Raw genomic sequence first — 25,009 nt, forward strand, 5'->3', positions numbered from 1 at the left:
GGCTTATTCTTAAACTAACAATCGGGGGGTTTTCTCTTATCTCCCCCCTCATGCCAAACAGAAATAAAAAACAAGCCAGTTAACCATCAGTATAATTCAAAATAAGCTCTAATCTTCATGTGAGGGAGAAAATCAAAATATGTCACTTAACTCCTCGAAATAACAAAGGTCTTCCATGCAGCCACTACAGATAGGTGGGGCGGAGAGTTGAAGTGCCTCTGCAGTCATAAGTGCAGGCAGGCTGCCAAGGGCCCGAATTTTGATCATGTGGACTGTGGAGGCACTGCAACGGCCATAACTTCGGGGACAAGGCATGAGTCCCTTTGTTCAGTACCAGCGTAACTTCAAACGGTCACTGAACGAATGGTTGTAAGTCAAGGACTACCTGCATATTATTAGAAAAGTGCAATCACCTTCAAAGATATTCCTGTTCCCATTCCGATCTCTCAGAAGCAGTTCAACACATAGAAAAGAAGCCATTTCTATGACTTCTTAAGGTTTCTGTCTTCCAAACTTAAGTGATTTGTTCCAAGGCAAATTCATAGTGGGACAAACTCTGATCACAAACAACGTGCAAAGAATGGCCACCTCCAAACACACCCAATAAAACTTTTTAAAAATTATTTTTTAGTCTTTTAAATGTATAAGATTGCTAAAGGATTTCTTCATGTTTTCTTTAACCTTTAAAAATATGGCTCACTTACAAAGAGAGGTGTCTTTGCTTTCTGGTGTTTCCTGCAATGACCATACTTAGCAACATGAGCTCTTCTCCCCTTTGCAAGGCCTTGCCTCAAAACAATGATGTGCTTAATGTGATTCTAATTTTTGTGCAGTAATTAAGGCTGCTGGATGAATTTAAACTCTGTGAACTTCAGTACAATATAAAGTGTAACTCTAGCACCTTGTGGGAGTAATGTATGCATCAGAACTTCAGTAGGCTTGCAGCCTGCAGATGAAGTTTAAAATTATCCTGAGGATGAGGACATGCAGGGAATCTTGGCTCCCAAGATCCCCCCATGCCTGGTTCTTTTGTACTTCTTATATTGAGCGCAAAGGTCTGCAACTGTTATATTTTAGGATGAGGTTTTCAGTTGTGGGGAAGCTTATGAGCACATTCAACTGCATGTGTTTGCAAGCTCCTGAAAACACTAGCTCTACAAATTCAAAGGTTTCAAGACATGCCCACGTGCCCAAGAATAGACAAGGCTTACATATTCAACATCATTACCATCGTCTTTTCAGTCCTCACATGTCCAGGCTGCATAGCGATAATAGCTTTAATACTATCAAAGCTTTTAGAAACTTCAAAAATATATACTTTAATATGAGACAAAATACTATAAAAAGAGTCCCCAGCCTTTTGGAGACTAACGGGCACATCTGAAATCTTTAATGCGTCCTAGGGGCACAAAATGTCTGCCAAGGAAGTTTGCCTAGATTTATTTTCTTTTTCTTTGCTATGTTCTTATTTTTCCTTTCTTTGCTATTTTTCTTTATTTTTCTTTTTTTTCTTTTCTGCACCTTCTATTTTTTCTTTTTCTTTTTTAGTTTTCATTAGTTTTCATTGTTGTAATTTTTAATAAAACTACTATTAAAAAAAAGAACGTATCTTGGAAATACAGGCATATATTTTCCACATACTACCTAACAATTATATTAAACTTTCTTGAGTAGGGAAAAAAAAAGATGTGTGCTGGCTGGGGAATTCTGGGAGATGAAGTCCACACAACTTAAAAGTTGCTAAGGTTGAGAAACACTGGGCTAGTCCTTAAGATGCTCTCTACCATACCAAAATCACTTATGCACATTTTCCAGGGAGGTCGGCACACTTCCTTCAAAATCAGTCAAATCTGAATGTAAAACTTTCTTTAGTCATATTAAAAATGTGAAGCATATAAAGAAAAACCAACAACTGATAGTTTAACATAGGAAATGCCAAAACAGAGAAGGCAAAGGGAATAGGTTTTTGACCAGTAATTTTAATCACAAGCTCTTCAGTCATGATGGTTAAAAAAAGGGATGTTGAAATGTGGTAATACAGGAGCGTTCCAGTATTCAGGGCTCATTGCTAATCCTCTCCTTAAAATCAGGAAAGGTAACAAAACCATTACTAGGGTCTATGAAGCTTGGGACATTTTTTAGAAAAATGCTGGAGGTTCAAGGTTTTTTCTCATTTATCAATCAGTCTTGTCCTATTCTGTAACTTTCTACTAATAGACCAGAAAATTAAGTGGCAATACCTAGCCAATCTTCTTTGTTCTAGATCTAAGAAAGTTTGGCCCTTTTTAGTACTTGGATAGGGGACCAAATGGGAAATCCAGGACATGTAGTCTAGATTAGGAAGTCAATAATAACAACAACAAATCCCAGAAGGAGCAGGTGGCTATTTCCATATAATACCAAGAAAACTGGAGGGATAAGTCCACAAAAGTCACCAGGGCTCAAGTTCAGTTTGAAGAAAATGTTTGTTTCAGTAGAACAGAATTCAAAGAAATGTCATTTTTTACTTAAAGTTTGAAAATGTTATAGGTTTATTTCCTGTGGACATCTATATCATGTATGCTACTTTCATAAAAAGTAAATAAGAAAGAAATTGAAATCCACTCTTTCAGTTAAACTTGGCAAATTTCATCCCCATGTAAGAGTTTAATATCCTGAATGTTTTAATTTACTACTGTAAAAAAAAAATCAAATTTATAAGCATTTATAAAGATTTATACAATTTATAAGCATTCTACTGATAGTCCATGGGTAATACCAAAATATTAATTTCTTAAACTGAAATTTGGATTCAGGCTCTGAGTTGAATCCGGAAGCCCCTGAACTGCTCTGAGGCAATGCAGGTTATTTACCAAACCACTGAACTGAGCTCTGAACTAAATTTTTTGGCTTGTACATATCCTTAGAAAACACTTTTTAAACTGAGTATTTTAAAAAATGATCATATCTGCATGTACATGTGCACATTAAAAAAACACAGATGAATGGAGTAACAGATGGATTTAAATTATAAGTAAGCAAAGGCAAAAGTGATACAGATCAGGAAAACACTGAGAATACCATCTTTTTTTTTCAAAAACACAATTCCCGCAATCATAAGGGGAAGGTTCCTTGGTTAGTCCATATCCCATAGATGTTCATTTGGCATCATCCAGGAAAAGAGCCTTCTCTATCATTGCATCCATTCATTGCAACACCTTTTTCTCTAGAGATACGGGGCATGCACCGACGTTATTTCAATGTAAGTGCATGCATAAAACATTGTTACCATGGCATAATTATGTCACTTTGGCATAAGGCATTTCATAATATAGGTCTGCTACTCATGGCTGTTGGTGTTTATGTTTCAACATATTTCAATGTTTAAATACGCTTAGGTGTTTTCTTTTAAATTGTAGAAAATGACATTTTAATATTGTACACCACCAGAAACTTGACAAGAAATATAGACAGTTTTATATAAATAAAATAGTATATATGTGTGCTTTTGCACAGCGTTGTCTTGTGCACCAATTACACCCATTCCTGGACTGAGAGTCTCCACTCACAGTCACTCATGTCTTAGTCACCTCCCTTATGGATTACTGCAATGCACTTTACATGGGGCTATCCTTGAAGAACATCTGGAAGCTACAGCTGGTTCAAAATGTGGTGGCAAAGGCAGTTATGAGTGCTCCATGCTCTGCACATCTCTGTTCCATAGGCTACATTAGTTGCTAGTGTGCTTCTGGGTTTAATTCAAGTGCCGGTAGTTACTTATAAAGCCCTTCATGGCATAGAGCAAGGTTATTTGAGGGATCAACTCTCCCCAGCTGTATCTGCCCATCCTATCACATCCTGCAGGAGAGGCATACTATGGGTCCCATATATCAGGGAGCGCCATCTGACAGGGCCCAGAAAGAGTGCCTTAACTGTCATCACACCCGCTCTTTGGATCATCCCCCCAGAGATTAGATTGGCCTGCTGGGCTGTTGTAAGGCCTTGAAGGTGTGGCTGTCTCACCAGGCATCGGGGTCAGAATATTTGGCAGAGCCTGTGAGATGGTTATGTTGATGGCTGTCTGTGGTTTTAGCAGCTGCCAATTATGTATTTATTACTGTGGTATATATTAAGTTGGCTTTTAGCTGTTGCTAGCTGCCCAGAGTCAGTATGATGAGATGGGTAGCCATATAATTGAAATAAATAAGCATGTGTGTTATTAATCATTAGTCTGGATCTCCTTAGTTCACGTCTCATATCCTATTGGCTAAACTATACTAATCCTGCATTCAAAAGAGACAGAGAGAGAGAGATGCACACTTTCTTCCATATCTTCTGTTTAAAAGACAGAAAATATACAAGCTTTCACATATCACTCGATTCATTTCCTCCCATTGTTTGACAAATGACCCAAGTATTTATTTGGAAGACAAATTTCTCTAACTATCTTGGCTGCCCACCTACAAATAGATGTTCACAATGTAAGATAATGCTGCAGCCGAAGAAGTGATTATGCTGAAACTTGAACAGCTGGAAAATTATGTGAGGTACATTGACATGTTCTTAGCTGAGAAAAAAAAATAGTCTGAGGGAGAACATGATAGCTCTGTATAAATGTATCAGAATGGATAACAAGCAAATGGGGAAAGCTACTTAGGATAAAGGCAGCTCTGGGTGGAAGAGCTAATGACTACAAATTGAACATTAACAAATTGTATCGGATTTGGACTGGGAATGAGGGATGTTAAAGGTACAGAATCCAAGAAAAAGTTTCCAGGAACAGCAGAAGATGGATCCTGAAATTAGGCCCAAAGGAGAATCAGATACATCCATTGAAGAATGAAACTCTGGGGTTTTCTGTACTGTTATTTCATTATGTCTTAAAGGTTTCCAGATGAGTAAATCCTTTTCCCTTCCATTAAGACATGCCAAGCAACCTTGTCAGCTTATGGGCACATCTGGTATTTAGAGAAGATGTCAGGGGTACCATTTTGAAATGGTTGCTATGGAATCACGGCCATGTTCAAAACAGAGCAGGGCCACATTAAAAAAAATCAATTTAAGGGCTATACTTAACAAAAAATGTACCTTCATGAAGGTAATTTCCTTCATGAAAGTAATGATAACATTGATTTCTTCCTATCCTTCAGTATAATAAAGTGATTTTCTCCCACAATTTTCTCTCTCCCACTTTTATGCTTCATTCAAAAATGGATGCTACCCATCCACCATACACAATCCCATCTTTACAGTTCAAGTAATGCATTCTAATCCAAGAAAAGACAAGGGGACTTCCAACAGATGCAGCAAAGGCTACAACAGATGTGCTTGCAGGCATTTTCCCTGGCTAGGTCTAGCCAAAGTAGTCATTGGAGAACAGGTATTAGCTCCACCACTCTCAGTCAGAAATGCCCTGGGAGACTGCACTACCATATCACTTATCATGGTGGGTCTGGCCATCGTGGTTCCCACTGGATAAACCGCCATTTCTCTCCTGCAAGATGCATCATTTCTAGGAACGCCTGATGCTCCACCATGGGTTGGGTTCAGGTCCTCAACCCACGAGTGAGTCATCTTTGCTTGAAACAGTTTGCTTGTCCTGAACAAGAGCAGTTTGCAGGATTTCCCCTTTATTATATTCCTGATCTCTGCATTTTGTGCCTGTGTTTCTTTTCTTCCAACACTCCCTACTTTTTTTCTCAAAAATCTATTGCCTCTTGCCTTCCCTCTCTGTCTCATTCTGATGCTGCATGTCTCTCTATTTTCCTTTCTGCCTAGTGGGCTGCCAAGACAGACTTCTCTAATCAGAGATTTGAGCAGATCACTTCCTGACAGCTATTAAAATCCAGTTGAGGGCCATAGGCTCACACTTTTCATTAGCTCCAAGCATTGCCAAAAGTATACCCCAGCAGAGAATTGGAAGCCTATCTGGAAACAACAAAGTCAATATAAAGATGAAGAGGTATTCCAGTCCCCAGCAGCTTTAACAAATGGGTGGCATATTCTCTCAGTTGTTATAACCTGCTGATAATTTAATCAACTGAATTAGGTTTAACCCTTTAAGAGAACTTCAAAGGTATGAAAGTATGTTCCATTAGAACAGAAGGAAACTTCCTAGTACTGTACTGGATTTCTTTGATGTGTGGGGTGGGGAATCTTTTCCAAAACCATGGCAAAGGAAGGTTCTGCTTTCACAGAATTCCAGTTTCTATGTTTTGTTATTTGCAGTTTTATTTTATGCTTCATATGGTATTTCTGTCCCCTGATGGTGTCCCTCATGTGAGAAACTACAGTACTTGTATCAAGGAAAAGTAGCAATTCTGATAATAATTACAATTTTGACAGGTCAATCCTGAGTCACAGAAATAACTAACAGCATATATTCTTTGGGATCGTTCTTCCAGCATTCAGTCAAGTTGAAATACCCACTATATTCTGTGGTATAAAACAGTGCTAAAGAAATGGAATGTTGAGGATTGTTCTTCCAGAGAGAAAATTAAAATATCCCTTTTAATGGCTTTGGTGAATAAAAATGTGACTGTTTCTATTTGCACTATACTAAAAATGTGTACTACAGTTTAGGCCTCAAAGTCTACACAGAAGAGCAAATATGGATTAAATATGCAAGGTTAAATGTAACACGTTTTTTATTCCTAAGGGCCCTTTAGCTAATGTAAGGCATAAAAAATTATGCGTTTCAAAAAGCTTATAGGATGCACAAAAGTTCTGAGTTTTCAGTTACAGTACTCATTTGAGGGAAGGAATAAACTACAGATGAGCAGTAGCAAGTGGAGAAACATTTTTAAAAACTAGCAGAAGATAAATGAAAGGGTGTGGGAGGGTTTGTTTTTAATTTCATCTGCCCTGAAAGTAGCTCACTTAGCCCAATTCCTTCTTTCAACAGAACCCTCTTACAAGAAAATTTCCCAGAAAGGGTTTTATTTCCAGGGTAGCATGTTTTCAGGATCAAGGGGAAGACTTCCACCCACAGGAGCATTTTAAGCAGAAATTTACATGGGAGAACATTCACAGACAAAACTCAAAGCAAAACAACACAATTGATTCCAGCCCAGTAAGTGCATGTTTCAATTACTAGCAAATGCATATTAGCTTTACTAATGCCTTCTTTTTGCTGCAGAATATAATTCTGTATAGTTCACCAAGCTCTTTCTTTACCATCTATTCTGCATTTACAGCAGGGGAGTGCAATCTTTTTTGAGCTAATGCCCACCTTTGGCTTTTGAGGGGCATTCTGGGGACTGTACTCCAAAAAAGTAAGTGAGGAAAGGACAAAAACTACATTTGATTTCATGTACATTCATTTCGAATGTAAGCTATAGTCAATCAGTTACACAGAATTAAGATAATTACTCCTCATGCCTTCAATTGTTTTCCCCTTCTGTCAAGTATGAAAAATTGGTGGTAGTATTTGAGGAGCTCTAGGGCTACCTCCAAGGTTTCAGGGGCTGCATCCCTTGAAGCCTCAAACTGTGCATTCCTCATTTATAGCAACACCTTCATATAAAATTCAAGATACTTAAGGAATCAGCATCATTGGGACATCACATCTGATACCAATTTCCAACATCAGCATATGGTTATCCAATGGAAACTCTGCAGTAATGTTGAGCTACAACTGGCTAGCTAATCACACTCAGAGAATCAACCTTAATGGTTTACATCAATTGGAGAGCAGTAATCAATGGTGTTCTGCAGTGATCTATCTTGGGGCCAGTATTTTAAGGATGGTTTGCTTATCAAATTCGAAGATGATACAAAATTGGGACGTCTGGCCAACACCAAGGAAAACAGAACAAGATTGCAGTTTAATCTGGACAGGTTGGAAGACAAATATAAGGTACAATATTTAGGGAGGAAAAACATAAAAGAGAAGGGAGATCTATGACTTGGATGCACTACACAGAGAAGAAATTGGGTGTGGTCATTGACAACAAACTGAACATGAGCCAGTTGTGTATGAGAGTTGCTAATGGTGGGCTGTATTAGAAGCAGCCTTGTATCAAAGGCTCATTAAGTCCTTATTCCCATCTACTCTGCACTGGCGAGGCTACCCCTGGAGTAATGTGTACAATACTGGGCACCACATTTCCAGAAAGATATTGAAAGGTAGAACAGGTTCAGAAGAGTACAAGGATGATACAGGGATTGGAGGACATGCCCTTTGAGGACAGACTGCAGGAACTTGGGATGTTCAGTGTGGAGAAAAGAAGACTGAGATGAGGCATAATATTAGTGTTCAAGTACATAAAAGGGCACCATGGGAAGATAGTCAAGAACCATTTTCATTGCAACAGAAATTAGGACCAGAAATAATGGATATGGGTTGCAGCTACCTAGATTTCATTTAATATAAGGAGAACTTGCTTGACAGTAAAATCTGTGAAACAATGGAATGGTCTATCTATGAAGATTGTGGGCTTTCCATCTCTGATGCTTTTTAAAAAGACTCTGGACAGTCACTTCTCAATGATGGTTTAACTGGCTTTCCTGCATATTGCAAAGTTGGAGTGGCTGATCCTTGTAGCCTTTTCCAGCTCCACAGTTATGTGATTATATCAGTTCTAACCCTCTTTTCTATACCACTTATTCTATTATTTACTTGTTAAATTTGTACCCCACCTTTTTGCCAAGATCTCAAAGCAGTATATATAGTACCCTTTCCTCCAATTTTTCCCACAATTCTTCTGTGCAATAAGTTGGGTTGTGAGGGACTGTTTGGCCCACAGTCATCCAGTGAGCTTCGGTGATCTTGAGCCTAGACTTTCCCAGTCTTGTTCCAACACCTTACCCACCATACCAAAATGGATTAATGGCTCATAAGTCATAACTGATGAAATTGACATATTTTAAGAAAATTCCTAACACTGTACCTGGCTTTACTCCATGCCATCTGTTTAATGACCTTTTGAAACTGACTGATCCTGTTAAAAATGCTGAAATTTCACCACAGGCTTTGTGTTGTATCAAAACACATTTTCTCCACCATGTTGTGCTATTGATATTGTAACAAATGCTCTCTTTTTCACCATAGAGCTTTTTGACATTCATGCTAAGGATCTGGGTTTTATGACATGCAAACTGACAAGTTGTCATATTTGATATTTTAAAATGCCCTTTTTGGTGATAAAGGCATGTTCTCAGCAGGCCTCCCATTATCACTTACAAATAAGGTGAAAAGGGCAGTCGCCAAGGGAAGCCAGTTTGGATTTCATATGACAAGCTTCCACAAGTGACATATTCCACTAGGCAAATCTTGCTCATGTCAACTGGGATTCAGAAATAGTACAATAAGCTATATTTTACATCATCTAGTCAAGAAGGATGCAGTGGTGGCACACAAGATTCAGTGTATTCTAGACACTAATTTCACACATATCCCATGCTGGGATGGAATGATAAGCCATGAGGAGTCCATGAAAATCAAAGAGATTTTAATGGTCAGCTTTTTCATTTTTCTTTTGGTGTTTTTAAAGAAAATTGAATGATACCAGAGATTGGGTGGGGAAAGTAATTTATCACAGTGCCTCCTTTTTCAGTCCTGACTGGCAGTTAGATTTCACAGATTTTAATTATTTAAAGTAGTGTGCACATTTGCCCTAATTCACATAGGGAAATGTATGCCAACAATCCTCAGGGCTGTTTCACATATGCGTATTTAATCACTTCATGACTGTGTCATTAAATAGCTTGAGTGCATCAGTGGGTGATTATGAAGGTAGGCAGGACCTCCATGTTTCTTCATTGCACCTCACTTATAATGCTTGTGTAACAGTTGCCTATTCTAAAACACCATCAGACTCATGAACAGGAATTCAAAGATATCTGATTGATTAAAGAATAGTATGCAGGATCACAGAGAAAGCTGAGAATGATGAAAGCGCGCCAAATTCAAACTAAAAACCCTCGGTGCAAATGAAATCCCCCCCCCCCATAGAGTCTTCTCAAGTTCACAATCCCAGGTGCTCCTAACAGTTTCTGATGGTCTGTGGGAAAAGTCCTTGAACAGAGAACATAACCCAAACACATTCCATTGCACTGATTTCACATGCAGAGCTTGGTACAAGGTCTCACAGCAGCTCCCTCCCAAACAGAAACGCGCGTCAGCACCATGGCATGTGAAACATTACAATGTATAAACTACATTGAATCAGTGAACATGACATACTGCCCCGCCCAAAAATAAAGAATACATTAAGCAGCAGGCTTCAAAGGATAAGCAAGGTGGAAATGGTTAACCAAATCAGGAGCGTTAACATGGTGGGCAGACACCGATTCAGGATGAGGAAAGTGTTTCCATTGGACCAGATACTGCAGGGTGCCTCGAAGCTTGCGAGAATCAACGATGTCCTTGGCTTCAAAGTGTTGTTGGCCATCAATCATAATTGGAACAGGAGGAGGAGGTTGAGGGTGCCAACGCGGCGAGTGGTGCACAGGCTTAAGCAAGCTGCAATGGAAAACAGGGTGCAAGCGTTTCAAATTGTGAGGCACTTCCAATTTAACAGTAACTGGATTGACAAGATGAACAACAGGAAAAGGACCAATGAATTTGGGAGCAAGTTTTTTAGAGAGTTGAGGTGATTTGATAAATTTAATAGATAGATACACCTGATCTCCAACTTTGAAGTCGTGTTGTAAAGAGCGATGCTTATCAGCTTGAGACTTGTAAGCAGCCTGGGCGCCAGCCAAAGCTTGTTGAATTACTGGCCAGGAATCAGTTTAACAGCCCAGTCAGATGCAGAACACATTTGGGAAGGGGGCTGTGGCAGTTCAGAGATGGGAACAAAGTCGTGACCAGAAACCATGCGAAAAGGGGTTTGTCCGGGACTTTGATGCACAGCATTGTTGTAAGCAACTTCAGCAAAAGGTAACAACTCCACCCAATCATCTTGATGGTAGTTAATGTATGCTCTAAGAAACTGTTGAAGAGTGGCATTTAAAATCTCAGTAGAACCGTCAGTCTGAGGATGGGACGATGTGGACAGTGCTTGTTTAGTGCAATCAATTTTAAAAATGATTTCCAAAATTGGGAAGTAAACTGTGTGCCGCAGTCAGAGATTAAACAGGAGGGGCTACCATGGAGGCGGTAGATGTGGTGGAGAAATAGGCGCACTAATTGTGGGGCTGACGGGATGGATGCACATGGAATGAAATGAGCTTGTTTAGAGAAAAAATCCTTTACAAACCAAATGACAGTTTTTTTTCTGACTGGGAGGTAGGTCCACAATGAAATCCATAGAAATCTCATCCCAGGGGCGGGACAGGCTGGCCACTGGCTGTAGAAGCCCCTGTGGTTTCCCCCCTTTTTGTTTTGACATGGCACAAACAGGACAGGAAGCAACATAGTCTTTTACATCACGTCTTAAGGTTGGCCACCAAAATTGACAGCGAACCAAATGCAAGGTTTTGACAAAACCAAAGTGTCCAGCAAGTTTATCATCATGGGAATGCTGCAAAACATCCGCTCTTAAAGTTTCAGGCACATAAAGGCAGTGTTCCACCCACGCCAGACAGTTTTCAAAAGAAACATTGTCTCTATTAGCTAGCAACCAAGTGTCATTGGGGACCAACTCTATTGCACAGTCAGTTTTCCGGTGGGGGGGGGGGTAACTGATCTGCCTCCATCTCCCCAAATACGTCTGCAAATTCTTGGTATTGAGCAGGCAAGCCTTCTAAATGTGGCAAGTCAGGGTGCAGCGTGGCGATCGCTGCCCTTCCAACCCCCGCATGTGCAACTATCTCCGCTGTAGGAGCTTGGTAAAATCCATCCGTAAAAGTCACAGTTCTGTGCTCCCAGTTTATATAGGGGCTTCGATAGGTCAACCATGGGATCCCCAGGATTACCAAGGGATTGCCAACAGGCGCTACAATGAATTTCAAAGTCTCACGGTGGCTGCCCATTTGCATTGCCACAGTTCCAGTGAAATGGGTTGCCGCCACCCCCACCCCCCCTGCTGTTGAACCATCCAACTGTGTGAAGATCAAAGGATGCTGGAGAGGGAAACTAGGCAGGTCCAAAGCAGCAACCAGATCAGGGTGAATTAAACACCTGGAACACCCAGAGTCAACTAAAGCCCATATCTCTGTAGTGTTTGTGCGGGAACCCAATTTCACTTTTACTGCTAAAGTGGGACAGTCAGCACTCACCATAGCATCTTTGCGCCCATCCTCTTCCACCTGCCCGCTGGTGCCCTTCATGGCAGGTGGCTGGCATTTCCCGCCAGCTCCTTAGAGTAGACATCAGCCTCTCCCGAGAAGTAGATTACTTCTTCAGCGTCGGCTGTCCATTTGGCTGCTGTCATTCACCGTGAGGGGGGGGGTGATTTGGCCGGCAGCTTCCCCGCTCAATCTCCAGCCTTGGCTTTTGGGCAATCAGCTGCTTGATGGCCCTCCTTTCCGCATCAGAGACAGTGACCCCTTGTGTAGCGCCGATCTCTCTCCTCATCCCAGGCTCTATAGCTCGGCCGGGCAGCAGTCGCAGCATTTTGGGGTCTCCTCATGGTGGTGGGTAGTTTTTCAGATTTTCTAGTTTGCATGAAGGTATGCTGAGTGTGCTCAGCCTTGCCTGCCAGACAGACCCAGTCGTACAATGACTCGGGGTTGTCTCTACACAATGCCCAATGCAGGACATCCCGGTTGAGTCCCTCTTTAAAACGCGCTATTAGAGTGGACTCAGACCAGTCAGTGATTTTCCCAGCCAGAGCTTTAAACTCTAGGGTGTAATCAGCTACTGACATTTGGCCCTGGGTGAGATCCTTCAGTGCCTTCTTAGCTCTTGCCTTGGCCAGAGGATCTTCAAAATGCAGCTTTAACACCCACATGAAACCATCAAAATAATCAAGTGCAGGGGAGTCAGCATCACTTAATTGAACATACCAGTCAGCCCCTCGACCCTTCAACTTGGTGGCAATGGCAGTTATTTTAGCCTCTTCGGAAGGGAAGCATGCCCCAAACTGCCTCATATAACTTTTAGCATTAGTTAAAAAGAAAGATAACTTTGTTGGATCCCCATCAAACTTGACAGAAAAGTCTCTCACTCCACCTCCGGTTGGAGTGAAACCAGCAATCACTTGAGTGGTTGGGCCCCAGGTTACAGTAGCTTTCCCTTTTCGGGGTGGGGATACTGATGGCCAGGCTCTGCGGGGTGGAGATTCATCCCAGAGCCGTCTCCGGCCCCGCTCTGCCGGTGGTCTGGATGGAAGGATGGGGATGGTTGCGGGAAGCTGGGATCTCCTCTGTGCCTCCCCTGCCCCTCCAGTGACAAAGACAGGTTTCTCAACATGTACTCCATCGATTCTATTTTGGCTTCCACCACTCTTAGTCTCTCAGGGGTTCGAGAGTGCCCTCTCCTTCGCGTGCCCAGTTTCCTCTCAGTTGACACCATAGTGGATTCTTTGTCTGGGGTTAGCAGGAACCGATACTTCCAGGATTTCCCCAATGCCCCTGGTTGGGGTTCCCCCACTTTATCCAAAGTGATCAACTCTGCGAGCAATTCGCTGGGTGCCGGTTGCTTTGGCTCTTCCCCATTGTCAGATTCCTCTGCATCAGAATTGGAATTCGATTCATCCCTTGATAGGTCTGGGGATTCTGAAGGTTCTGGGGTGAGATTCAGTTCTCCGCTCTTGACCGTCGACTCGGGCATCAAGCTAGCCGTCTCCTCGAGTCCCCCGGTCGTGGATTTTGACTCAGCCATCATTAACTATTTTCCCTCACAAGAGATTGATCTTGGTAGGAGCTAATGGTACAGCTTTGGGATTCTCAGCTTTATGTAATGGTTGCCTATTCTAAAACACCATCAGACTCATGAACAGGAACACGTGTCAGCGCCATGGCATGTGAAACGTTACGATGTATAAACTACATTGAATCAGTGAACATGACAGCTTGTCAATGGGATTGTTTTAGGCCTTCATTTTAGAGAGATTATATGTATTTCAGCCTGGCGTAAAGAAATCAAAGGGTGTTTGTGTATGTGATAACAAGACCTCAGGCATACACAAAAGCAAAGCATATAAATAAGTAAAGTGAATCTTTGCTTTCAGGTAACTGTAATTAGCATTATGACACACCAAGCTGACTATTATAATCTACCCTGAGATCCTGAGTACAGAGGGTAAGTTATAAATAAGTTAATAAACAAACATAGCCTGTCTGTCATATATAGTGGTGGACTGCAATTTAACAAACATCCATGGGCAGGTTATAAGCACCTGGTAGGCCACTGAAAAGCTGTCTTCCACTTTTTGGAGTATTAATTGTACAGTCTTGATCTACTGTAATATGTGTAGTAAACTTTAGATCAAGATCTTATTTTGCAACAAGCGGGCAGAATGTGCTCGCAAACAATGTCCCATATAAGAAGTCCTATATACAAGAGAAAGTGTGTGTAGTGGTGAAGGTGTTGGACTAGGAGTGGGGAGACCAGGTTCTAGTCCACCCTCAGCCACAGTAGCTGACTGGGAGACTTTGGGTCAGTCACCCTTTCTCAGTTTGACCTTCTGCACCACCCAGGGTTGGTGTTGTAAGGAAAATAAGAGGAGGGAAAGCTACATCTACCACCTTGAGCTCCTGAGTGAAATGTGGGATAGAAATCAAAGAAATGAATATTGTAATCAAAGTAATAGCTAGTAAAAATGCATGTCTAATTGTTTTCTATGCAGACATTAAACATCTCAGCCTCCGAAGTGCTTGTAAAGGAAACATTACCACAGCAAAAAGTAACCCAGAATAACTTGAAAAAGAAGAATAAGCAAGTGGTTTTTTTTTCCCCACCGGCTAATCAGTTGCTTTCCTGGGTGGAAATGCTTTTTTTCTCAAAGTGGCCCTTGATGAATAGATGTGTTCTGGAGAAATCAGGCCACAGTTTATGTGTAATGATGGGAAATGCAGCAATTTCTACAGTGGTGGTCCAAGGCAAGCAGCTCAGTCTTTTAAAATATGCTGAAGTATTGGATCAGCAAGCTGAGATAATGTAGGGCTATTTCCAAATAATGGTGTAACCATCAAAACATTACAGGGTGATTACTTTGCTAGTGCTTTTGCTCTGGGCCTGGGGGCAATGGGGGGAGTACAAGGGGGAGAAATTGGCTATAAGTGAATTGGCTATAAGTGGATTGTTTTCTACTTCAGATACAACCGGAGATTTTCCAGTAGCAGTTCACAGAATAATGTGGATAAAAAGGGAGGGAGGGAGGTGGTTCTTATTTCCATCAGAGGTGGCAATAACAAGGAGGCCTCATGAAGGAGAGAAGATAGTCTTTCAAACAATCCCAGTGACAGGATATATGTGTTCTTTTACATAATGTATTCCATGATCATCCACAGCTCTGGAAACAAATCTCTAGTTTCTTATGTCCACTTCAGAAGGAGTTACCTCCCAAAAGCTTATTTTAAAGATTGCAGTCCTGTGGGGCCTTGGGTTTGTTTTGTTTTTTTTTTTTTGCAGGGGGGAGGTTTGTCTTGCTCCCATTCCAAAAGGAGCAAAGTCATGCAGCTGATTTCTAACCAATTGTCATGAACACTCAGTTCTATGGCTGAAGCATGTTCTGTAGGAAGAGATTCAGACTAAGTAAGCATCCAGAGCTGCTAACATTTAACCAGGAAGTTCTTCATGTTTGCCATGAAAATATTTAGGATTCCCAGTTAGGATTGTCCCAATCTGGTAGCAGCCGACTTTTGGTTCTCTTCTATCATACATACCTTTGCATGTCTATAAATCTTAAGCGCAGTGAATAAAATGTGTGTCCTTGTATTAGGAATGCAAGACCACTATGCATTTCCTGCAGTATTATTCACTGATTCTACCATTCTGGTAAGCTGGTCCCTGGCTGAATTACAAACCTCACAATACTTCCTTCTACAAATAAGAAATGAAATATCCCTAAAAACTATTCAAGATGCAGTTAACTTTTCAAGTAGAGCAACGCTTTATTGTTTAGCCCAGGTGTTCCTCTAATTGTGATCTATTGGAAAAAATGGAAGGTTTAATGGACTTGAAAACATACATATTCACCTACATGGTTCTGTACCAATGCTAACACACAGTAAAACATTGTGAGAATATTAGCTGCCTAAGAGCCTGTTAAGGCATTATTCTTTATGACATCTGTGCTTGTGCTGCCTCACTTCTTTCATTGCATATATTTTCTAGCAGCTTATGATCCTGGGTGGAAAAAAATGCTTTAATAATATTGGTATCAGTCATGCATTTTATTTCTTTAACAACCACGATAAACCCTGGTTTTTACATGCGTAAAGCATAAACAAAATTAAAAAGCAGTTTTGAGACTGATGTATTTTTATGTAGGCTGCCCAGAGTTTGTTAAAGAGGAGGGGGATATGAATGATGTTTATAGACACACACAGCTCTTGTGCTCACAAGGAGCATAAGAAATCACCTTCTGTTCAGTCAGGCCATTTGCCCATGTAGCTGCATAGCCAGCACTGAAGGTATGATCCAGAGCATTTGATGTGCCCCCTCAGAAAACTTGGGTGAGCCCCCTTACTGCCCCCAATTGTAATTTTTAACATCTTTCTTTTCAATGACAGGAGAGAAAAATTATAAAGCACATGCAGAGTAATCATATAATTATACTGAATTAATTTAGCTAATTTAGCTATGCTTATTTCACTTTGGCTCTCATTCTGCTTATATTTTGTCCTGACCCCACCCACTTTTGTAAATGCAGTCCTCCATCCAGAAGAGATGACTTGACTACCTTTACTACCTGGCTTGACTACCTTTAGGTTGGAACACTGCAAAGAACACCATGTGGGCACCTTGCTCTAATAAAGCTATAGGTGAACTAAAGTCTTAGGAAGCTCAATCTCCCACCTGCTCGTCTTGCTTGAAGAATGAGTCCTGGAAAACCCTGCCGCTGATTGCATTCTTTGCACTGTTGGGCATGACAATGGGTTTTCTTCCTCAGGCAAAGGTGTACATGAAAGTCTAGGCTCAAGTTCAGTATCAGGAGCCTGGGGAAAGCTAATCAACCAGCAGCACAGCTAAGTCCTCCTCCTCTGATCTCCAGGCTGGTGCTGTTACACCAGTTATTTCCAGCCTTGCTTGGAGAAGCCAGAAGTTGAATGTTGCAGTTTAAAACAGGGGTAAGTAACTTCATGCTCTCCAGATGTTTTGGATCACCTCCCATCACTCAGCATGACCAATAGCAGAGGATAATGGGGGTTGAAGTCCAAAAGATTGGGAGGGCACTAAAATCCCTTCTCCTAGCTTAGCCTGATAGATGGTAGATACTAGCTTGTTAAAAGCAAGCTGGGAGGTGTAAGGTGAGTGGCTTCTAGTGGTGGTGAATTCTTCCTTGAGTGAGGGGGTTATTCTTTCACCTCTTAAGGAGCCATTGCTAGAGCCCACTATACTGGACAATTTTCATCCAGTATCTAACCTCCCTGTTTTGGGGAAGGTGATTGAGAAGGTGGTTGCACAGCAGCTTCAGAGGACCTTGGATGAAGTGGATTATCTGGATCCTTTTCAGTCAGGATTCAGACCAGGCTATGGGACAGAAACAGCATTGGTCGTGCTTTTGGATGATCTCTGGCAGGAGTGGGATGGGGGCTATGCATCCATCCTTGCCCTACTTGACCTCTCGATGGCTTTCGATACCATCAGCCATGGTATCCTTCTGGATCAACTCAAAGGATTAGGGGTGGGAGGCACAGTGTTGTGCTGGTCATTTCCTTTCTCCAGGGTCAATTCCAATTGGTGGTGATTGGGGAGGAGAGATCCTGCCCTTGGCCCCTACTGAGTCAGGTGCCTCAGTGGGAATGCTCTCTCCCGCCCATTCAACATCTATATGAGGCCACTGGGTGAGCTCATCTCTCGCCATGGGAGGAGGTATCATCAGTACACTGATGATATCCAATTATACATCTTTGCCCCTGTCAAATTAAGTGATGCTGTGGATGTCTTATCCCAGTGTCTGGAGGCTGTGAGGGTCTGGATGTAGAACAACCATTGGCTTCAAGACTGAGTGACTTTGGGTTTGGGGGCCCGTCAGTTCTAGGACTATGCCATCTCTAGTGCTGAATGGGGTTACACTGCTCCAAACAGACCCCATGTGCAATCTGGGGGTCCTCCTAGACTCACGACTCCTGCTCAAAGAGCAGGTGGCAGTTGTGGCTAGGAGGGCCTTAGCATAATTTCTTATTGTGCGCCAGTTGCACCCGTTCCTAGATTGAGGGGCTCTACTCACAGTCACTCATGCCCTAGTCACCTCCCAGTTGGACTGTTGTAATGTGCTCTACATGGGGCTGCTCTTGAAAAGTATCCAGTAGCTTCAGTTGGTGCAAAATGTAGTGGTATGGGCAGTTGTGTCTTTCTAGCAGAACACAACATCACACTTCTGCTCCATGAGCTGCATTGGTTGCCAGTTTGTTTCCAGATCCAATTCCAGGTGCTGGTTTTGATCTTTAAAGCCCAACATGGCATGCGGCTGGGTTATCTGAGGGACCGCCTCTCCCCAATTACATCTGACCATCCTGCCAGATCCAGAAGAGAGGGCAAGCTATGGGTCCTCTCAGCTAGGGAACTGCATTTGGCAGGTACTAGTCAGTGGAACTTTTCTGCTGTGGTTCCCAGTTTAAGGAATATCCTCCCCACTGAAGTGAGACTGGCTTCATCACTTTTGACTTTCCAAAGGAACCTCAAAACCTTGGTGTGCCATCGGTCCTGGGGACCCCGGGGACTGGTGAATTATGGAGATGGCTCTACTATTAACATCTCTTTGCCCAATATTATTTTCTCTTTTAGCTTGGTTTTGTATAGTTTTTAATGATAATAATAATAACAACAACAATAACAATTGTTTAGTATTTACTAACTAATTGTTTCTTAGCCTTGTTGTACACTGCCCAGAGTCACTTGTTCGTGAGATGGGCAGCTATATAAATTTGACAAATAAATAAGTAAATGATTGGCACTTGACTCCCTTCTCCTAGCTTACTTAGATAGATGGTATATACTATCTATGAACACAAAGTGACATATGATATCTAGATCTCCCTAGAGTACATCTGCACTACTGACTTCAACAAACTTAACAATTGTTGCCTCTTCTTCAGGAACCATGGGAACTATGACTTTGCAAGGAAGATATGGAGTTCTAACAAAAAGTTCACAATAACACATTCATGGCACCTTTGCAGTATATGCACAAAATAGAGATAAATTGTTCATCCCTGCTAAACAATGAAAACTGATTCTTTATTATTTCAATTTATATGGCCACCCATTTCAAATTCATGACTCTGGGTGGCTAACAGCAGTTAAAAACACCGTAGAACAATACCTAACAATAAGAATAATGCACATAAATTGGCAGCTGAGGTAAAAACCAAAACCACCAGCAAACAAATCAACACAACCATTACATGGGCCCTGCCACACACCTGGATCTCAAAGTTTGGTAATACAACCATGTCTTTAAGGACTTACAGAAGGCCAGCAAGGTTGGGGCCAATCTAATCTCTGGGGGGGTGATGTTCCAAAGGGTGGGCACCATGACAGAAAAGGATCTCTTCTTGGGTTCCACCAGATGGCACTCCCTGATCTGTGGGACCAAGAGCATGCCGGTCTGGCCACAGCTAATGGGAGAAGACATAATGGGGGAGAAGTGGTCCCTTGAAAAGAAGGAGATATTTTTGTAGATGTTTAGAAGGAAGTGTTTTTGGAGATGGCTGGAGATTCAGAAACAAACAACAAGCATAAAGCCTGGAAAAGATGGGATGGAGAAAAGAACTTATCTGGCAACTTTTTAAAAATTCATTCTGCAGAGTGATTATTCTATTTCTCCTTCCAGGAATCAAATATGATATTCAGGAAGCAGATACAGAGACAGAATATCTAACCTCAACACTAGAATATTCAAGAGTGCTAACGAACAATTACCACTCTAGAAAAGACACTTGTCCCCATGTTTCTGTCATTGGCCTAATTCTGCACTAAGCTATGGTTTCTCTTTTGCTGATCAAGTCCTTGCTCTTGCAAGTTTCTATTTCTATCTGTAATTATTGTCCCATAATTGCTCCAAAGCAGCAACATCTGCTGTTGCTCATTACCATTCCTTCCCATTGCCTTAAAGCTATTTTATGTGCTTTGAAAGACATCTTGGATTATGTTATCATTATATTTTTTCTGATGTCTTCAGCAAAAGCCAGGCAAAGGAAGTCAAAAATAATTCAAAGAACCCTGATTGGTCAAGGAATTTGAAAGAATAGTGGATAAAAATGGTTGTGATTATTACTGTGGCATAAAAAGGTTGCTTCCACACTAATTTTTTAGGCTGAAATAAATATTAGTCCATTTTTACAAAGAATCCAGATGACATTGCCTTTTCAGTCTGTCCCATGACAATATATCCCTCCATCTTGATTTTTGGATTGAATCTGTGGCAGTATTGTCAAACGCAGCTATAATGTTAGTTGTTCAGGTGATCAAGAATTATTGAGGCTTTTCTAGTTTATCTGAATATCCTTTAAAAATCTGAAAAACTTAATATCAGTTTTGACTCCCCCACACACACACACACTTTTTTAAAAGGTGAATTTCTATTGCCATGGCACAGGCATAATAACCAATTTTTATAATGGAGCAATTATTTTAGTTACAAAGAAAAAACTAGCATTTAAGGCCTTCAGTCACTGGGAAGAAGAATGACAACTACAGACAATACAGTATTATCTCAGTAATGACTGAATAGTAACTAGCTTATCAGCTATTTTCCAAGACAAGGGCAAAGAGGCAAAGCTGCATCTTAAACATCGACTGAAGGGGCAAAATGATTTTTCCAAACTGGCTAAAATAAATGTGTATTGCCCATCCTAGATTTATTGGGATCTTGCCCCTGTCGATTTTTCCTGGATTTCTAAGGAGAAAATAGCCTAATATTAAGCATCTTTTGGCAACATCATTAATTCATTCCATTTCCACATGAATGTAAGAAAGTAATATCGTATCTTTGCTAAAACCAGGCCAGTATTCCATAATGGGTAGTTGAAAAATGTCTAAGAGATTTTTTAATTAATTTTGGAAGACCTACTCTGAGAGTTTAGTACTGAAAAGATGAAATAAATCACCAGCATACTATGGACACACAGAAAGACTGCACAAGCATATCCAGACTGCACCAATAATAACCAATTCCCATGCAATGACCAAAAAAAAAAAGTCATAAAGACAAGCAAAGCTGAAATTTATCAAGACAGAATTGTTAAGTTCTTATGAAGAAGTTTCTGGCAATTAAAAGTATATTGTTAATTTTCAGAATCCAACTTTTACTCTGTTCTTATGAGTCAAACCAGGATGGTTTGTGTACAAATGACAAATCCAGAAAAACAAAGTTCTAACTAATTTAGTTCAAAAATCCTGACTGAAAAAGACATTCTTGACCTTTTTCTGCAACCAAGCTTATGCCAGCAACATTTGAATTTATTTCTACATGTGTGATTTTTATTTTAAAAATTTATCGGCTGTCTTTTAAAATCTTTCATGCTCTCTATGCTCTCACATTGAAGAACACACTCTTTGGGGTAAAAAAGGATTTTTTTTTTCTGGTGGCAGTAATGATTGGGCTTTAAAACTGAACAAGTTATGAATGGCATAGAATTGCCAGCCTTTCAAGATAAGCCAGGGATTCCAGCAATGCTACTTCTTTGTTATAGGACTTATTAACACAATCTTGAACACCTATCCAAGAATTCACTGCCCTTTTTAAGGACAATGAGATGAAAGTGGGGCTGTTCTAAGTAACTTTCTCATGCCTGCTGTTTTCTTAAGGCTGAAGGTTTCACCTTTCTCACTTCCTTTTCAAGGCCAGAGCTACATTTCTATCCAGGAATAGCCTTCTCCAATTACAGGAATCCTCCTGATTCCCTCTTTCCTATTTATGACTGAGAAGCAGCGATGGGATCTAGCAACTTTTCCTTCTCCAACCTCTGTCCTTTCATCCTACCCACCTCTGAACTTTCTTTAAAAAGAGGAGAATGATAGTAAGTTAATTAACGCTTTAATGTTTCCAGAGCATGATCTAGGCATACTGTATCTAAACCATATAAATCCAGGTAACCACTCAATGGCCATCTAGTGGCAACCCTGCATGTGGTATGCCTAACACAACATAAAATTTGAGGGGAAGCTACAGTTCTGAGCATGGTTGTATCTAAAGGAGAAAGGCCATTTAGCAGCTGCCTTGTGTTCAAAAAAGCAAACATGGGGCATAAATATAATGAATAAACTAAATAAATCTACCATTTCAAGATGAATACATTAATAATTGGAATAGTCTTTTGTCACCAAAACCCCATTATGTTTTGTACATTACAACTGGAACTCATTTTGTAGAGAACATTACAATACATTTCACAGCACATATTTACTAGGATCTTGAACATTCATTTTTCTAGTGAATGAATAATAAATAATAAAACTGGGGCATCTTTTAAAATAAAATCATATAAATTATCCCTGATTATCTTTGAAAAGAAAAATAGCTGTCTGTTTTATCACTTAGAATAATAAGACAAATTTCAGCTTTCTTAGCAAATAAACTCTATTTTTGAGCTGTATCGGTTTCTTTAATTGCTTTTAATGAAAGCCTGTTATGCAGCCCACTGTTTCTCCTTGTTTATCACACAAAATTTGATGCATTATCATTGGTTTGACCCATCAATGCCAAAGCAGATGTTATCTTTGAAAGCAATATAAAAGAAACAGTACAGGAGTGATCTGAGTACAGAAAAGATAGTCTGGACCAAAAATATTCTAACAAACTAGAAATATTCTAGGGCACTTCACCAAACCTGTCAGTGTCAGATGGAATATGTTATATATCTCCCCTGTTACCTTAAAGTCATGCCTGTATATACTTTTATCTGAAGCATGCCTCACAGAATCCAGTCTGAGATGAAGATAGAAACAATATATCCCTGATATTTATCACAGAATCATAGAGTTCACAGTCATCCCCAAGTACATCACTGGTGCTTGTGTAGGAATAGGAATTAAAGCATCCAAACAGATGGCTGTCTAGCCTGTACTACAACACATCCAGTGAAAGGGGGGTGGGGGGTGGGCTACAAGTATTTGAAAAGCGCTATCGTAGCCCCATTCAGTCTTCTCTTCTCAAGGTTAAGCATTCCCAGTCCTATATTGTGAGGTGGGGGCCACAATTTAATCTCCCAGCTTTTGTAAGGACTGCAGGAAGACATCCAGGTTGTAATGTCTCTGAAAGGAGTGCTGAATTTTAGGTCTTTGAATGGAAGCAGGAGGCCTCATAGCAGTGAACTGCTTCCATCCAGACCATTAAAAACCACCTCCAACTCCTCCCCCACCCCCACTTCCACTCAAAAACAGGCTGAAATCAAACTGTCAAAATTTAGCAGCGCAGTCTGGATTTGCTGGGGTATAGAGCTGGGGGCTGTCTTCCTGTGTTACAGGATATAGCTCCTAATCCTCTGATGATCCTCATTACTTTCTTTCAATCTATTCCAGTTTATCCAAATCCTTCTTAAAATGTGATGCCCTGAATGGGATACAGTGCTTGCTATGAGGCTGACCAAGCCAGAATAAAGCAGAATAATTATTTTCCATGGTTTAGAAAGTACTGTATACTTCTGCCGATGTAGCCTAAATGTGTGTTTGCCCTCTTAGGAGCTACTTAGACTCTGTCTGTAATCAATTATTAATTAATCCAAAATCTTCTTCTCAAGTACAATCACCATGCCAGGTAACTTATCATTTTTGTTTCCTACGTAACAAATAGAGGGAGTAAGTAAGCAAATAGAGGGAGAAAATGTAGAAGCAGTGAAAGACTTTGTATTTCTAGGTGCGAAGATTACTGCAGATGCTGACTGCAGTCAGGAAATCAGAAGACGCTTAATCCTTGGGAGAAGAGCAATGACAAATCTCGATAAAATAGTTAAGAGCAGAGACATCACACTGACAACAAAGGCCCGCATAGTTAAAGCAATGATGTTCCCCGTAGGAACATATGGCTGCGAGAGCTGGACCATAAGGAAGGCTGAGAGAAGGAAGATCGATGCTTTTGAACTGTGGTGTTGGAGGAAAATTCTGAGAGTGCCTTGGACTGCAAGAAGGTCAAACCAGTCCATCCTCCAGGAAATAAAGCCAGACTGCTCACTTGAGGGAATGATATTAAAGGCAAAACTGAAATACTTTGGCCACATAATGAGAAGACAGGACACCCTGGAGAAGATGCTGATGCTAGGGAGAGTGGAGGGCAAAAGGAAGAGGGGCCAACCAAGGGCAAGGTGGATGGATGATATTCTAGAGGTGACAGACTTGTCCCTGGGGGAGCTGGGGGTGTTGACGACCGACAGGAACCTCTGGCATGGGCTGGTCCATGAAGTCACGAAGAGTTGGAAGTGACTAAACAAATAAACAACAACAACAAAAGTATCTAACTTTACATATGCCTGTGCTTAATTTAATTTTATTATTTTCAGCTCACTTCTCTAATCTATCAAGATTGGCCGCCCAGAGTCCACTGAAGTTGGGCAGCCAATAAATTTAGATGGATGGATGGATGGATGGATGGTTTTGAATTTTATTTCTGTCTTGAATATCAAGTAACCCATCCAGTTTTGCATCATCTGGAAATGTGACTTGCATTCCCTCCATATCCGTCAAAGTGATTTTCCATATCCTTACCAAAAAAGTATTATTTTTAAAGGATTTCTTTCCACATTTGAAAGCCCATTCAAGAGCCAGATTCCTTTTTCCCTCTCCCCAAATTCCAAAGATTCCTCTCCCACTGCCAGTTCCTCCTTTTTCCCAGGGAGGAAAATGCTTCGCTTTCAGAAAGTATTAACGGAATCCAACCGCAAGTTAAATATAAAGTGTTACAAGATGCAAAGGACAGAGGAGGACTGGATTTACTGGATGTGAAATTGTATTTCACTGCTTGTTGTCTGGTCTGAATGAAAGAATGGATGTTGCTGAGAAACAAGAGACTTTTAAAGTTAGAAGATCACAACCTGA

This window comes from Candoia aspera, chromosome 1 (genome assembly GCF_035149785.1).
Source record: "Candoia aspera isolate rCanAsp1 chromosome 1, rCanAsp1.hap2, whole genome shotgun sequence".
In the NCBI taxonomy this organism is placed as follows: Eukaryota; Metazoa; Chordata; class Lepidosauria; order Squamata; family Boidae; genus Candoia; species Candoia aspera.